Source organism: Meleagris gallopavo, chromosome Z (genome assembly GCF_905368555.1).
Source record: "Meleagris gallopavo chromosome Z, MGAL_WU_HG_1.1, whole genome shotgun sequence".
Lineage (NCBI taxonomy): Eukaryota > Metazoa > Chordata > Aves > Galliformes > Phasianidae > Meleagris > Meleagris gallopavo.
The window spans coordinates 67,085,645-67,104,655 of NC_139435.1; positions in this window are offsets into that span (position 1 = coordinate 67,085,645).

A 19,011-nucleotide genomic window follows, 5' to 3' on the forward strand; every position below is an offset into this window, starting at 1 on the left:
ACACACATATATATACACTTATATAAGGCTATATGAAAGTATATATATATAAAAAGTATATATTACATACCAACATATATTACCATTCAACTTTCACATTATCCTCCTGATTGACTGTAGACTGACAACCACCACAACTAATTTCAGCAACAAAAGTACATAAGTTCATTCAGGACATTTCTACAGTCTAGGAAAACTGTGCAATCTTGTAAGATATTTTTGAGTCTTGAACAGATAAAATGAATGCATAAAGAAATTCTAGGTTTCAGATCTGCAATCGGTTTGCTTTGTCTGTTTCTTGCACGTTACTCTACAGTGCTTCCAACTGAAAGGCCCACCTAAATACAGTTTTCAGGATATTGTGTAATTCATAGGATTCATGTAATTCATAGGATACAGGCAATGCTTTTGCTGTCTCCTCCTCTGGCTTTGTGATGTTTGTATTTCTCAATGAGAATGCAATCGGAGGCCTTGTCTCTGCTCCACAAGCAGAAATTTGTAGATCTTTGTGGATTTTCAAAATGCTTTATGACTGCAGAAGATAAGATCCAATGAGCCAGTCTTAATGTTTTTTCAAATTGCGACTGGACAGCTGCAATTATTTACTGCTATATCCCACAACTACTGCCATTTTCATCTCTCATTGTTCCTTCGGGAGCTGGAGAAAGATGACTTAAATACCTCACACAGTGCAAAATGACATCCCTTATTTTCCTCAAAAACATGGTACAAACTATCCCAAGAGCACCGAGAGGTCAAGGCTGAATGCATGAGTGTCAGCAAGAAGAAATGATATAAGGACTTAATGTTAAACTACAAGATATGCAGAGGGAATTTTAATTGGGTAGTCTTCAAATGAATAATTCACCATTTACGTTTGCACTGTACTTGTGACTATAATAAGACAAAAACCTTGGGTCAAGCTATTATATTCCATCCCAAGTTTGTTCTCTCCATGGCTTACAAATTCATAATATGCCAGTACACAAATTTTAAAAAGCCAGCTACCAAGGAATACTTTCAACATAGGAGGAGGGAAACCATAGGTTTCACCTGTGCCAAGCCAGTAACTATTTATATACTGAGATCATGAGATCCTGAGATCCTACTCAGGAGACAGCCAACATTGCCCTGTTCCTAATTTATCCAATTCTCTTCTCTTGTTTGAAAGGGAAGCTACATTACCTACACTTGAATTTTCATGGTCTTCTAGCCAATACTGATTATTCTTAGATGCAAAGCACAAGTCTCAGTCTTCAACACCCTGCTATTCCTATCAAGCTGGGTAAAAGCAAGCCAAAAACAAACAAAAAACCCACAAATTGAAATGTTATTTACTTTGTAGTAAAATGCATCCATATACATCCTTTATTAAAGGAAAATTTATTATTTATTCCTTAAGAATTGAAGAAACAGCTATAAATATCTTGGTGAATAAGTAATTATTGTTATAACTAACAATAGAACTGCCTTCTGCTAATACAAAGCACATTGTGACAAGTAATGGAAGCTGTAGGCTTCTAAATTTATGAATAAACAATTTGCTTTACAGCAAACTGGGACAGATCAGCTTCGTGCAGCCTAGCTGATATAAACAACAAAGCCTGAATTGCAGATGTGTTGTCACATCTGCAAAATTAATGCAAAATGGTAGGAGCATCCTCTCTGTGCACCATAAGGAGCATATCAGACAGGAGAAGAGGAGAAAAAAAAACAGAAAGCTGTTTTGTTCAGGAGGTATGGACACAAATCAGAAAACAGCAGAAAGATTTGCGAGTGGAGTGCCCACCCCCTCTGACTCACATCATTAAGGACAGGTCTGGTGCTCAAAAACCCATACATGTTCACAGTCCATTTGCAGGCAGAACAGAGCTTTGCAGATTCCTTGCAGCTAATCCTACACCATCATTAAAGAAAAGCATTATTCATTCTCTAGATCTGTCTTTCTGGTATCTTCTCTTCATCAGTGTATAAATGCAGACACAAAGCTGTACATCACTGATTGGCATGGAAATGTTCTACAGTCACTTCTTTTACAAAAAGAAAGTAGCAACCAAGACTTAGTGAGCATTTAGGGAAAGGTACTGCAGCAATAGCACAAATATGACCACTTTTCTGGAAATTAAAAGCAAAAATACCATGCATTGCTAATTTATCAGTCTACTTTATATATTCTATTCGCAGAGGATGTACACTAGTTAAAGCATAAGGATCAGCCTCACACTAAAAAAAACAATTAAAATGAAAAAAAAAATCATCTGCATACTTCTTCCCAAATCTTGCTCTTACAGCAAAGGAAATAAATTGTTCTGTGAAGCAGAGCAATGGACTAGAAAGAAACGGTTTTAAATTACCACTTTCAGCACACAGTTTTTCTTCTTGGATGGTTCTCAGACATTCCAATGGCTGAAGCACTGAAAGATGAATTGTTTCACATGATTTGTTTCCCTGCAACACCTTGAACAACTCTGCACCAAGCCCATCCATGCCTCAGTTCTCCGTTGCACTTGGAATGAATAAAACTTTTACAAGTTGAACTGAGACACTGAATGGAAACTGTTCCTGGTAAGCCAGCAATCTAATGGATATATTCTGCCTTGTCTTTTCTTAATGCAGTCTCTTCCACATTCAATCATTAACAAAATATATGACCTAAATGATTCATTTTGTCAATTTTGTCTTAGGCAAAGACATTTCTTAATTGCACACTAAATATGTTCAATCATGAATGCATCTCCTCCTGAGAAATCCCCAACATGGAAGAACACAAATACAGAAGAAAGTAGAGAAGTTAGGTCCTCCACACACCAACTGTAATTCCGACTCCTGTTTGACCACCTATCAACTGCATATGCAATCTCCTCTGAAGCAGTTTCTTCTTTGGTCACGCGAATATACAATGCCTGTTCCTTAAAAGAAGCTTTTAATCAATACAAAATGGATGCCCACATGATAAATTTCATCACACATTGACTATCACTATGCTGTTCTAAAACACTGACTTGAACATTATCTGTAAGTACCTGGATGGCAGCCCCTTGGCTTGTACAGACACAGGAGGAAAAATAAAATCAGCAAAAGCAATTGTGCAGGGTGCTTTGATTCCGTATTCAGTCTGAACTGATATTTCAAAATTCTGGGTGCTGCTCAAATGTTTTCCATGCACACCACATGTGTATTATTTCAATGAATTCCTTCTAATACGGGTTTTTGTTTATAGAATTTTAAACCCCTTGAAACTATTTTAGCTTAGCTTTAGTTGCCTTTTACTAAAATGCAAAGAGACAAAGTTTCCAGCAATACAGCCTGTATACATTTCATACGGAAGCTCTCCATTAATTTCTCTCCATCTCAACAGTTAGCACCTGTTGACCATGGAGGGGCAGGGGAAAAGAATGCAGAAGTTATAATTTCATTGTTTCATTTTCTGTAAAGCATTTCTATATTATAGTACCTCAAATTATGGTTTAATATATGGTAATCAAAAAAGATAAAAGTTATTTCACATATCTCAAGGGAAAAAAAAAAGCTGATGACTTTTCCTATTTTCTTTCGTCTTTCTTATTCCTGCATCCCCTATTGCCCTATGCAATAAATTAAACTCCTCTTATTCATACTTGAGAGTTATCAGAAATACAAGGGTCCAGAGGCATCATTAAATTGCATCTCAAACTGTACGTGGGATGGAACAAGACAATACAGCTCAAGTTTTTTGACAAAGTTGTAATTCTACGTAGGTTGCTCTGAAAGTAATGCCTACTATTTATTTCCATGAAAGCTACACTACCTACAGAGAGCACTATAACATTACCTGATAGAACAAATTCTCAGCAAAAACACTACTTTTCAACACAGTCTCCGCCATTAACTATGCATTTTCACTAGTGATGGACAAGAGCCTGCATGTCATGCCCATAAAAATCTGCTCAGCCATCCAGAACGTAGTTTATCTTTTACATTGCTTTTGCCACTGCTGAAACACACCATGGCCTCACTGCGCTCACATTCACTGTTTGGTCTCCATAAATGAACAGCAAGCATCAATGTCAATGGGTGCTATTTTTCCCACGTGGAGGAACTCAGTTCCACCCCTTTGCTTTGCTGTCCCATGTCAAACACCATTCAGTCTGGCTGCCCCTGTGCTGCCATTTGTCACAGCAACAACACGTAATAGGGCACTGGTGGGAAAGTTCAGCTTCTACTGCCATACCACCACCATCTGGAGGATCCCTCATAACATTTACAAAGCCTTGCTTTGTTAACGTGCAAAATAAATTTCTGCAATGTAGAAAAGTCTGTGATTGTTCCTAACCAACAGTACTTCTCCAGTTTCTACCCTACAGAGAACTCTGGCAGACAGACTACACACTAAGAGTGGGTGTGTAGCCCCTATGCTGATGGCAGTTCTGCATGAGTGGAATTGCTCCCAAGAACCCCCCTTTCCCCCCCCCAAAGGATCCTACCACACCCATCCCATGCCCTCTGTATGTCCTCTGATGCTGATTACTGAGCACTATGGAAAATTCATTTTTCTAGAATAAAAAGTCCTGAAATTAGAAGCCTATAATACCTGCTTTGAGTGTTATTTGTACAGAAAAATCTGGAAAATAGCAAAAACGCTGCTGCAGATGGATGTTTAAAAGAGCCTCAAATCATAACCAGGGTTACAAACTTTATCTGGGTAATGGGCTGTACCTTTGGGGTGCCAGAACCTGTGGTAGAAATCAAATTCTATTTTTCATTGTTATTTTTTGTTCTTTTGTTTTATCTTCTTTTTAAAGCAAAACTTGACAAACTCAGACAAGGAATGACAGCTTGCTAGCTGGCCTTTTTCATTCGCTATCACATTAAGATCAACTTTCCACTGAGTAATATAATAGCAGAGACTATGAGTTTGGCTAAAACATTTATTTATACACCTTTTCCCCTCACTTTCTGCAGGTCAGCCTTTAACAAGAGCTAGCAAGATTTCTTGTTTTGATCGACAGGTGAAAACAAACCCCCTGGCAAGAGAACTGCAATTACTTAGTAAATGTTGCAGCTAGAAATCTAGAATGGGGGCTGTATCTCATGACTTCCTAAAAACCTTGTATCTGGAGGTCATCAAGACATAGATCACTTAAAAACATTCACATATTTCCTACACATAAGCATTCATTTATATTTAATTTCAAGTCAACCACTGTCTGGATCAAACCAAAGCTTCAAAAAGCATTGCGTACTATATTACAATGTCTATTTTCTTTAAGTAGAGCGTGCAACAACTGGCTGGCTTCTAGAAAAACTTTATACTTTTAGTTAAATTATTTTAAAGGTATTTAAATTACTTTCTCATATATATATATGTATGTGTGTGTATATATATATATAATTTTATGGTTAAAGCACAAAATATGCATTTTTCCTAAAATACTCCTAAACTGCTTCCTCAAATATAGAAATAAAGAAAAATCCATGCTTGAAAGCATATTTCTGTAGATCTGCAGTTTGGAAATTAGCATATATACTCTGATCTACACTGACAATCATGGAAAACGCAGGAAATGCTCAAAAAGCAACTGTTTTCTGACTATCTATACATAAGCTGGAAGACTTACAACACTCTGATTTACAGAGATGAGTAAGTCTTCTCATAGTGGTAAACACCAGGGCTTGGCAATGTCTACCAGTCTGCCAAATGGTTTTTTGGAATTAATTTTGCTTGCAGGGAACCTCTTTGATGAGGTGTCTGTGAGTATGCCACTCAGTTCCTCATATCCCCACGTCATTTTATTAGTAAGATTAAATAAGAGAAAAACCAAACCAGAAGTCTTCTGTACTACACACTGAAATCCACCATGCTGTGTTTTTGGCAGCTGGATTCCTTTAGCAGAATAACCGAAGGCCAAGAAAATATTGTGCTCATCCATTAATGCAATGGTAGGCACAGGATAAACCTTACTGAAGTCATGACTTTGGTCTCCAGCAATACCAACATTTAATGAATGCTGCAAAAATAATTTTTTACTACACGCAGTGTCAGTATTTTTTTGGTCATTCTTACGCTTCACTGATATTATCTGAAGCATTTCAATAGTTTCAAATGATAGTTCAGCCACCAAATACATACACAACATTTTTACAGAAGGTAATCAAAAGGATTTGCAAAATCCTATTAGTTACACTTACAACAGAAGTACAAAAAATACTGAAGGGAATCCTGTGCACCTATTTCTGAACAGCAAATATCTTTATGAATGTTTCTCTTCCCACTGTAACCCAAACACACACGTCAACTGCTTCACTGAGGAACAGACGTCCTGGACTCAGGTATTTTCTCAGGTACCAGCATGCAAAATGAAGCACTGTCATTTCAGGACAACAAGAGAAAGCTCTACTAGTGGACTGTTTCTTACTCTTGCTTTGCAGTGTTCAGATATGTTCTACACTTCTCAATATTTACAGCTAAAAATCTCACACAATTCATTTCAACTGTACACAGGAACCTTTTGCTGTTACAGAATTAAAGATGTGTTTGGTACAGTTACAAAAATTCTCTTAAATGATCACATGAAGGTAACACATTGCATGATGTGCACAATGTACACATCTGCACATCAGATGCACAAATCAGCATAAGACGCATTGCAGGATAATGGTCATGGCTGAATCTGATTGCTCATTGGAACAGTGCATCCTTTTAATCTGAGAAAGATGAGAGGCAGTCCTACTTTCAGGTATCATTTGGCAACTTAGCTACTTGCCTTAATTCAACATCAAAACATGGTGATGTGAAACATCACCTGCGCAGATAACTACAGGTTGTAGAAGTTATTTTGGTTAGCGTGATTTCTCCAACAGCATTCATACGGTGCACTGGCTGCATTAAGAAGCAGGTTTCTTTTTCCACTCCAGGAGTCTGAATAATTTACATCTTTTGCTCAGCCAGGCAGCTGTGAGAAAAACAGCACTTCGCATGGCCTATGGGCACACCAGTTTGCCATGAAAGAGACAAGCAGCTACAGCTTCTGGGACACTCGTTAGAGAAGAACAACGCACTACTAGGATGCTGCCTTCCATGAGGACTGCAGCTGCTCTACAGTAATAGCTGGAAAAATGTAACCAATCCACATTAGAATACTCTGAGTTATTTAAAAGACCAAAGGTTCCTTTTTTAAAATTACGTAAAAGACCAGAGATTCCTTTGAAGTAATAAAACAGAAACCTTCTTGCCCAAATAATGCATATGATTAAAAAATGCTAGCAGCCAGAATATCCCTCTCTGCATTTGCTCTGCCATAGGAGAATAAAGCAAACTCAGGATGCGGATCTATCCCTCATTTCAGCCACAGTTCATCTTCCATGTTTTAAATGTGATTGTCTTAATGTGAGCAGAATCAGCAGTTACATGATTAATAATGACAGTGCCATTAATAGGCTCCTACTTAAATATCTCTACTAAACACAGACACTGGTTGAGGCAGAGATTATGATGTCAGTTTAACAAAAACTGACTGATGTATTAATGAGAGAGGCTCATTAGCAAAATTAGCTCTGCTGTTCAGCAAGGGCTGATACTATCATCCTGTGTGTGCTGGAAGAGCTCGTGTTCTGGCACCCAGGATCTCTATTAGGAGACTGCTGGGGATAAATCCCAACCCTTCCCTCACAACACAGAAGCTCCATTTCAAGAGCAGTGCCATAGGAAGTGACACAACGCAGCATTTGGCTGACAGTAAAGAAATACTTTCTGCTGGCAGCAGCCCCCCCGCAATGCGTTTACGAAGAAAGCTAAAAGTGTGAATGATAGACCCTGAGTGTACCACTGTATCTGCTAGCACTGCTGACGGTTCGTGTTACCTTGTCACTTGTCTGAAACTCCAACAAAAAAAATGCAGATCCTTTGGGCGAATTAAGTGGAGGTGCAAATTGCAGTCACACCTTCCTGTCTCACTGCATATCACTTCTTGTCTTCTTGAACAACATGGTCTCACTTTTTTGCTTGTGGCAAGCAGCCATGGTTAATGCTTGCAATAGAGATCAGTCACAACACAACAAATGAATTTCAGGCTATCCTGTATGAGACAAGCTCATTGCACAGGAGGAAAAAAAATGATAGGCCTTGGCTTTATCTGGATTCAGTACTGTTTTTCTAAGATCCCTTCTTTCACCTCTATCATTAGAGACCTGGGGGGGTACGGGTGGGTGTGGCTGTAAGGGAGTAAAGACTGTGTTTCTGCAGGTTCTGCTAACAGTACAGAAGGGGTAGATTCAGATTCTGATGAATTGAAGCTCGTGAGGTTAAAAAAAAAAACAATCAGGAACTCAGACATAAGAGATTAAGTCAAATGTTGGTATTTATCATAGCTGACTTCGAAGTGTTCATTTCAAAGGGTCCACAAAACGCCTATTTTTCTTCCACTCCGTACGGTCTTTGCATTTGAGTTTGGTCATGTAATAAGCACATTAAAGGGGAAAAGTCTACTACTGAAAATATTTACATTTGGATTGTACTGTCTGCTTAACACTTCTAAGTCTTCAATCATGCTTTGTTGCAAATATTTTTCAACCTACTATGTATAAATCCAGTTAATATCAGGATTGTATTTTATTTACCATGCAGAGACAAGTATTTCACAGCCACTAATTGCCTCTGTTTTAGAGATATTTAATGCAGAACAGTAGGAGCCATACCAGCATTAGTACTGGATGAGTGTGGATTATTTGCCAAATTGGAACTTCAGTTAAGCACAGGGGACAGGTGGACACACAATTAGTGTGGCCACAGAAGCCTCAAAGAGGAAATCTGAGATAAACGAAACTGCCTTTAATCATGAAAAGATTTAATACTAAAAGGAAAATTTAAAGAAAACGAAAGCACTAAGAGTTACATTTATGAAAAGGAAATGAAGACTAAAGATGCAGAAGAGAATAAATGTTTGCATGAGGGGAAACAAGCACCCAACAAGTACAGGGGCAGATCGTGGAAAGCCCGAGTGGAATGCTGGATGCACAATGTTAAATGGTAACATGCATACCAGTAGCAAAGACTTCTATTAGAACAAATTGTCAGCTAGAATCAGTGTCTTGCCAAGTAGGCTCTCCCCAATAAAATGTAAGTTCGTTTCTTGGACTTTGATTCTCAGAAGCAGCAAGAACTTCCTACAGTCTTAGCCTTAAAAACCTGAGACATTACCTGCTAGTTACTAGTAAATACATTCCCCTAGATCTCACCTGGGTCCAGATGTGGAGTCCTCAGTACAGGAAAGACGTGGAGCTGCTGGAGGAGGAGGGCCACAAAAATGACCCATGGGATGGAACACCTCTCCTACAAGGACAGGCTGAGAGAGCTGGGACTGTCCAACCTGGAGAAGAGAAGGCTCTGTGGAGATCTGAACAGCAGCCTTTCAGATCTGAAGGGAAGGTAGAAAAAAAAAAGAGGACAGACATTTGAGCAGCAGAACAAAGGAAATAACTTCAAACTAAACGAGGGGAGATTCAGACCAGAAATAAGGAAGGTTATTACAATAATAACAGTGAGGCACTTGCACAGCTTGCAAAGAGAGCTGTGGCTGCCCCATCCCCAGGGACATTCAAAGTCAGACTGGACCGAGCTCTGAGCAATCTGATGTCCCTATAGGTATCTCAGTTCATTGCAGAGAGTTGGAACAGATTGCCTTTAAGGGTCCCTTCCAACTCAAATGATTCTGTGAAACAAGAAGTGGCTTAATGGGAGAAGACTTCTTTCATATTTACTCTCCTTTGATCATTAGTCCACACACTCACTGGTTAATGACTGGGAATACGTAACTGCTCTGATCAAAAGGGAATTGCAAGCTAGAATCACAATTCCTTTCAGCGATACTTTATCATCAACATGTATCTTGAAAGAATATCACACCAGAAAAAAATCAGAATGTGATCCATTTTGAAGTATTTAGTCATGCTGTCTTTTCATTATGTGTCATGAAATGCTAGCACAGATGTAAAAGATGTTGCTTTCTTCACCTTGATGCCAGGATGATACTCTGTAAACTGGAACCTGTAAAAACAGCCCTATTTTAAAGCACAATAAAGTTGACTTCATATTTTACAGAATAACCCAAAGCACCGACATATGATAATGCTGCTTTCTAGCATAATATGTACTTCATTTACATTGTGCTCTGTTTGCTATGTCTGCTACAGCAAGCAGACATGTATAAACAATTACAGACTGAGCGAAGATAATTTCTACACATCATCTTCCAATTGGTTCTTAAATAAAGACAAACCACTTCTCGCTGAGACTGCAGACCTTTTTAAAGCATACATTCATATTTCCAGAGCTTATTAAAACTACACCTTTTAAATTTTTAAACATTTAGCTGCTACTGTCACAACATCAAGGCAGAAATGAGATGAATTAAAGCACATTACTGTGCATGTAATGACTGAGCAAAGCAATGGTTTTGTAACTAGACTTTTGAAAAGACGAAAGAAAATCACCCATGACCTTTCTGTCTATGTCTATATAAACAATTACACATTTTAAATCTGGAAAATCAGAATTTAACCATTCTGTGAACTTCTCTTTACTTCTTCCTCAATGTTTTTGATTTACAAATCCCTCAAGTGTTTATATTTTCATGAAGATCTTTCCACATATTATCTTTCCTTCTGAATTGATTTACGTATTTAAGTATCACGTCAACAGAAATGCAAGTAGAGAGTTTCTTCCAGTAAAACCAATCTCTCAAAACTTAAAATATTATGCTTTAAATAACTTTGATAATATTTAGCATACCTTCTCCATCAAGACAAATATTTGGTTCTTCGAGGAGATAGAAAGCTGCTGTAACTGCCGTAATTGAGGAGAAAAGTCACGAGCTTCAACCAAATTTTATATCTCAAGCAACATTTTGAGATTCCTTTCACAGATAGGTGCACAAATGAAAGGATTAGAAGAATGGACAACACATCATCAGCTCTTTGCAAGTAGTTGAAAAGCATAAGGACTCCTCAACCCCGGTGCTCTTCCACTTTTTGAAAGGAGCTGACAGTCATGCTAAATCTGAATAGACATGGAAGAGTATCGTGGATTCACAAAGACTTTTCCGTATGTTATATCCTCAAAGAAAACTCAGTATGAAGTAAGCTACAGAACTGCAAGATACAATTTGTTTATTGCTTCTGTGAACTCAGTTTCCCACACAGTATCTTCCTGCAGTTAGCTGCTGCAATCTGTGGTGTGGGAGATTACGTACTGTTTTTGCATATATAGAAGAATGTCATACCAAAGGCACGTAGCTCAGAACCCATGATACATCTGTGGCTAAAGAATAAGGTATGCATGCTCTGGTGAGATAGAAGTCTGGTTGATGTGTTAATTTGTGTGCTCTCTTCCCTTGGGGACATCACAGCGAGATTGAGGGATGACCAAAGGCAAGGACTGTATGACACATATCTGCACCCACAACTGTGCAAGAAGAAACATACTTATCTGGCAAGACATATAGTGGGAGATGGTTGGCACAGTGACTTTCCTGGATTCTGCTTACTTGGAGAAACAAAGAGACGGACTTTGTCAACGACCTAGAGGATATGTGCATAAAGAATGTGAACCTGGCAGCAGGGGGGGGACTCAGCATCAGGATCCAGGAAATATAAGAACTTCTTGTTCTTACTGCAGGTGCTCCTGCTTTCAGGATGCCCATCGTTCCAATTGCAAATTAAAACTTTTTCACAAGAGATCTGGTCTCCAAAAAATCATGTGAGGTGTTCTCACAGTTGGATCATGAAAAGTAAATAGGGCCATCTGTTTTCCTAATCGGACAACTGATAGCAGAAGTCAGGAGATTAAAAACTGAACTATGTTTTTTTATTAGCTGTATTTTCTAACACAACAGGAAGAAAAATTCACCAACTGATGCTGATGACAGTCTTATTCCAGATGTCAGACAGGTGCATCCATTACTCCAGAAAACTGTTGTATAAAGGTCATTCTATACACACAAGAGCAGAATCTGTGATACAGCTGTTCACCTGATCTGATGGGCATTGAGTTCTTATGTCAAGACTATAGAATATGCAGAGTTGGAAGTGATCTACAGATACGCATGCAGTAACACTTGTGAGACTCACACAGGTCAATCTGTATTTTTACACATAACAAATTGAGTTTTGCAATAACATCCAGTTGCACAGCTGAAAACTAAATAGAGTAACCTGAGCAAACAGCTGAGTCTGTTGCTGTTAATCAACACAGGTGTCTCAGAGTTAACTAGATCAAGGTATGCCCACAACGAGGGGGGGGGGAGGGAAGGGCATAGGCCTCGAGTTCTGTTTGTTGCTTGGGAGAAGAGGCCACACCCCTCCTCATCAGGAAGTTGTAGAGTGCAATGAGGTCTCCTGAAGAGGATATCTTCTTTACAAACCTACATGGTTGCACAGTAAAACGAGCAGAGCCAGGATCACACTAAACTCATCTCATTTCTGTGTGAACCTACTGACTACCAGAAGCATTCCCTGATGTAAATTCCATGCTGAAGCTAAATGCACACAAAGCCTCAATGATCTCTCCTGGATCTCAGAGAATACAGCAGCTGCAAGTGACTGCACTGGCTAATTACTCCCTGTAACAAAGAGGATAAACAATCACAATGGGAAGACGACACTCTGCCAGTAAAATGTTAATGCATTTTTAGGCAGCTATTGTCTGGGCTAAATTTTGATTAAAGATTTATTTTAAAACTGTTCTTCCTCTATCTGTTTTTACAGATATGCAAGAATGGCAGCGTGGTCTAGAAAAGATTCAAAGAAGTTCTCAGCAGTTCACATCTCAGTCCAAGTTCAGCACAGATAATAGCACTGTCTTCCTTGCTTTGGGGACCACTGCTTACCTAAGCCTGTTTGCTCTTGTAGAGCACTTGCAGTTCAAAGAAATATTCTACAGCATTTTCTAAACACAGCTAAACATTCCATTCTCTCCTTTCCTGTAGAAGTTATTTCTTAACTGCACCTTCTTAGAGAACACTTTTCACCGAGCTCATTAGCACATTTTCCAGGACATCACTGTGCCTTACCTCCAGATGAATGCAGCTGCTTTAGCAATTCTTTAGTGAAGATTTGCTCTTTAAGCAGTCACTGATGAGGCATTCAAAAACAGAAGGATCTAGCATGAAGCAAACTGGTGCAGCAGTCTGAAAGCACTAGCAAAGATGCTCCCTGCAGTTTTTGTAGCATAAACCATGAAAAATAGCACATAATTATGCAAGAATTTGCACATCATTGTGCATCTCCAGCTAAGTGAATACAATGCTCTAGATGATCGGTGAGGCATGTATGGAAATCATTCACAGTCTGGACAAAGTATCTGAAACCAGTTTGAGGCACTACTTTTTTATGCAAATTCAGTAAATTAGTTCTAACATTCAGAGCTTTTAAAGTAGAGTTTATTCCCACCAATGGAAATAAATTCTTCAAAAGCATTTTCCCTTTGACTCACATTTTCTGTAGTACTACAGGAGCATTACTGCTCTGCTCACTTGTGAGTGCTTCACAATCTCCCATGAAAGAAAGAAACAGCATCAATCCACTCACAGCTGTTGAGAGTGAGTACATGTTTGGGATCAGCTTACCAGTGCTACACTTTAAAGCATGGAGGTTTCCTTGGCCTTGGTCAGAAACAGAAGGCAAATGGAACACAGAATCACAGCATCATAAGGGATGAAAGGGATCGCTGGAGATCTGATAAAGCAGGCAACCTACCCTACAGCAGGTTGCACAGAAAAGCATCCAGAGGAGAGAAGACTCCACAGATTCTCTGGACAGCTTGTTCCAGTGCTTTCTCACTCTCAAGTAAGTTGTCCCTCATTTTCAGATGGAGCTTCCTGTGGTCCAGTGTTTCAATCTCCTATCACTGGACACGAATGAAAAGCTTGGCCCCATCTTCTTAACTTCTATCCTTTAGATACTTACTAAGTGTCAATAAGATCTTTTCTCAGACTTTTCCAGGCTGAATGGTCTCAGCCTTTCCTCATAAGGTAGGTTCACTATTTCTGATAACCTCTTCTTCCACGTGTTTGTAAACAACATCCAGAGTAAGTGTGTCCATCACCTTGCCAGCGATGGAGGTGATGCTGACTAAACATCTCCTTTCTGCTCTTTGTGAAGACTGGAGTGACACTGACTTTTCTGCAGTCCTCAAGCATTTCTCCCATTCTCTGTTCACTTTCAGAGATGACAGAGTTCAGCAGTCATTTCCGCCAGCTCCCTCAGCACTCTGTGGGTGCCTATTGCAGCCCATGGATTTGTGTGTGTCAAATTTACCTTAATGATCTCTGAACAGATACTCCTTGACAAAAGTCAGGTCTCCCTTTCCCCAGACTCTCTTATCTCCATGGTTTGGAATTCCTAAGGGGCAGTCCTCACTGCAAAGGCTGAAGCGAAAGTGGCATTCCATAGTTCTGCCTTCTCATTGCCCTTCCAAGTGCACCCACCTCATTCAGCTGCAGTCCCACATTCTCCATAATCTTCCTTCTGCTATCGATACACTTAAAGCAGCTCTTCTTGTCCTTGACAGTCCTGACCAGATTTAATTCCCAATGGGCCTTAGCATTCCTTGTTGCACCCCTGCATGTGTGTACCTATATTCCTCCCAAGTGACTAGACCCCTTTTCTACATTCCATCTGAGTTTTTCCATGAGCTCCTTGCTCATCCACATGGGTCTCTGGCCACCTTTTCCTGATTTCTTACTCGTAGGGATGTACTGATCTTGAGCTTGAAGGCAGCGGTGCTTGAATGTCGACTAACACTCTTGGGCCTTCTTACCTTCCCCAACCCATGGGAGAACTCTAATTAGATCCCTAAAGAGGTCGAAGTTGGCTCTCCCAGAGTCAATCCTACTTATTGCCTTGTTTTATTCATGCAAGATCCTGAACTTCATTATTTCATAGCAGCTGTATCCAAAATTTCCCACAGGCTTCACATTCCCAACTAGTCCTTCTCTGTTTGTAAGTACAAAGCCAAGCAGCACACCTCTACTTGTTCACTCCTCCACCACCTACATCAAAAAGTTATCTTCCATGCATACAGGAACCTTCTAGATGGTGTGTGCCAGCCAGTGCTGCTTTCCCAACAAACATGAGGATAGTTGACACTCCCCCTGAAAACCAGTGCCTGTGACCATGGGGCTACTTTCAGTCATCTGTAGAAGGCCTCAACTTCCTCCTCCTAATCAGGCTGCTTGCAGTAAACACCCACAATGGTGTAGCCTGTCCCTTAATACTCACCTACAAGCTCTCCATTTATTCATCATTCATCCTTAGAGCTCAATGCATTCCAACTGTTCTTTCACATAAAGAACATCACCATTGCATCACTTGTTTGTCTATCTTTCCTAAAGTCAAAACAGCCATCCATGACAGCGTTCCAGTCATGTAAGCCATCCTACCATGTCACCATGATCACAGTGAGATTGTGGCCCTGTGAGCAAGCACAGATATATAGTTGTTTCCTATTCATTCCCAAGCTGCATGCATTGGTATACACCACTTCAGAGAAGACAAGGAACAGAAGATGCAGATTTCCCTAGCTTCCTGAAAACAGTTAAAAAAAAAAAAAAAAAACCCACCACAAATTGGAAACTTTTTCAAGGATTGTTTCCTGTTTCCTCTTTCAGGTAAGCCTCTACTTGCTTCTATCAATCTGTGCCTGTTGCATGAAATAGGTACATTTTCCAGTGAATCTTGGACAGACAGTATTTTTTGCAATAACATATATGTAATTTTTTTTTTTTTTTTCACTTTAAGCTCTTTCTTCTCCCTCCTCTTGAATTTCCACAGAATACATGCAGTAGTATTCCCAAAGCAAAATCTAGCAGCAAACTGATTACCAGGGCTTGATAACTTGTACATCATATAACATCTCTTGCTATGCACAAAAAATACTGTTTTGACAGCACAGAAATGGAAGGCTCATTTCTTCTTTGATCCTGCAATTCCAGCAGAATTGTATATAGATTTATTTACCAGTGGTACAATGGAAATCAGTGTCAAGTCTCATTTTCCTCTCCACAGTGACAATGCACTATAAGGAAATCATTAACAGTGGAATTTACATAAACTCAACATAAATAGTGGTTTGGGGCAGTTTGTTTTCCTGCAGCAGACAGGGTCAAGACATTTTCTCCCTTGACTACACTGGTAATAAAAGGAATGCACAGATTTGCAACCCTAGTAACAGAAGAACTAGTAACTATTCTGACTGAAGGATCAGTATTTGTGCTTCTGGTGCTATATCTGAGGTCATGTTTTATCTTTCCCCTCCTTCAGCTCCCAGGACAGCACCTGGCATACCATGCAACCAACACAAAGCGCTAACTCTCATAAAAACGAGATTGTCTTACTCTTTCCATATAGCTAATACTGTAACTCTTTCTCACACTAAGACAGTTGATGATTTCCCAGCAGATGCTTTCAGGAAGCTGCTTAGCATGTTTGGAATCTACTCTCATTTAGAAAAAAACACTGTATTATTTTTAAGAGTGCATATGCCAAAAATAGTGGAAAAATTGTATGAAAACACTATCCTTACACAAAAATATAAACGTTGTCACATGCAAAAAGTTTGTGATTAATCTGTCAACGTCTTGAGGTGAGGGAACTCTGCCTCTGGAAGCTAAACGTGCAAAAGGTTCCGTGCAGTATTTTTTTTACTTGAAATCTCTTGGGTTTCTGATCCTACACTCCTCTCAAATCTTTAAGCTCTGGAGAAGATTGTACTTAAATACACAGTAAATTATGATGCTAAAGTTATGAACAACTCTTCTCACCTGTAAAGACCTCCTCTGGCACAGAAATCCACATGAGCTTTCCTTTATTTAAGAAAGCCTCTTCCACTCTCAGCAATGACATGGGCTGGATCTTCTTTACTGGAATCTTCTCTCTACTAGCACCTCAAACAGATGCATTTTGTAAACTGTACTCATACATCTTGCAGTAACTGAAAAAGCACATGCAGTCTAAAACAAAGGAAAAAATGAGTTAGTATTTACATATCAAAGTGGCTCTCATTCCTTCCTGAACATTACTCCATCATGCTTGGGGAGATTTTTTGTATTGCAAATCTACTGACACTGAGATCAGAGCACTGATTTCCTCCATAAATATGACAGACAATGCTTTAAGATGATCTCAGCCTTAGTCCACTTAGGTAGAAAGAAAACGTTACCACCTGGAAAATTGTAAAGAATTGATCTATTCCAATGGAAGAGAGTACCTACTAGTCCTAACAGACAAGAGAGAGAGACTTTGCAGTAGCATCATCAGGAACTAAAGTGGTCAGAGATAACCAACTCTTTTTCCCCAAGAATTCTAACCTTGCTTTTATATGCTAGGTAGGACTTCCATCATTGTCCTAGAGAGGCAGTTCTCTAGAGCTCCTGCCAAAGAGAAACGTGGAAAACAGAACATGCAATATTTTGACACATAGAATAATCACCTTAAATTCATGAGAAAGGAAATTTGGTCATCACTTGCTCACATCTCTTCCTTTTTCAGATAATGGATAAGGAATTTCATTTGGAACAGTTTTTAAATTGGGGTTTCTCAGTCTCTACAGATTTAATATGATCAGGTGTCTTCCAAGAAATATGCCACACTTCAGAGGTGACGATTCAGTAAACCCAGGAGGAATTTCATTTCTATTTTATTAGAAACTTGCTTTATTAGAAATTTCACTTGAAAACTATTTAGTTAGAAATTCAATTCCATTTTTTTATTTCACTTTTTATCTGAAATCTCTGTGAAGCATGAAGAAGATGGAAGCACACTAACCAACTGTCAAGACTTACTGTATTCAGCATTGCCACATTTTTAAAGCTCTAGTACAGGCTTCTGTTTGATTTTACAGTTTTCATATCTTCTCCTATTCTGCTTCTCTTCTTCTAGAGAAGCTATTCTGGTTGCAGCAAGTGAGTAAGAAAGAGCTGAAGAATCAAAGAGAATAATTTTTTGGAAGAGAAAAATTCTTGTTAAGCTTTAAGCACACCATACTTTAATGACTTAACTTTCCTTTTTAAGCAAGATGTAACCTTTTTTAGTTTTGCCTCTTGCTTCCCTCAGTTCTTCTGAAATGATGAATTCCTAATTCACTATCTTTGAGATGTATGGCAATTGTTATGATATATTGTTGAGTCATCCGGAAGGTGGAGGACAGTTATCAATTAAGAGAGTAGCCAGCAGCTTCTGGGAACGAGCTCTCATTTGGAAAGTGGATGCACAACAAATAATTATTGAGAGATCAGAGAGGCAGGAGAAAACAATTCTTAGCTTTCCCTCTCTGTTTATCTGATCTTTGCTTATTAAATTGCCATGAAGTTCATTTGGGAAGAAAAAGTAAATCAGACTAGTGAATGATTAAGAAATCTGGTATGAAATAGGAGTAACAGTTGAAAACTAAGAGTAGGAGAGACTTTAAAGATTAGAAAAGGAACACACGCAATCGTAAGACTCAGGAGAAACTAGAGTTACAGAGCACAGAACATGCCATGTCAGGCAGACTGCAGAATAAAGTTGTATTTCAGTTTATTTGTAATCAATGTAACGATTACAAACAAGGCAATTAACACAGCAGCTGATGGAACGTATTACAAGCACGTGATTGGGATGTAGCCTCAGAGCTTCAAGATACCATAATCTGTCTTATGGCTATCAAGCGATAGCACCATGAACATGGATTTGAAGACTGAACTCACTTAACTCACTTTAGCAAATCTTTTGCTTATACAAAAGATTAAAGAAAATCCACCATCAGTATTTTCAGCTATAGTTTCATGTGTAAGCAATCTTCTGCCTACGCTTATTTCAAAAACACTAAATCAAAATTCAGATCTGTAACATTTTGTTTTCTGGTAATAAATACAGATACTGCAGCTGTTTGCAATGTATATGCAGCACATCAGTTCAAGACAGAAAACGACTGAACATGAAGTCACTGAGTAAATTCCTCATAAAATGTCAACTATTTAACATAGAAGATAGGCAGATTGA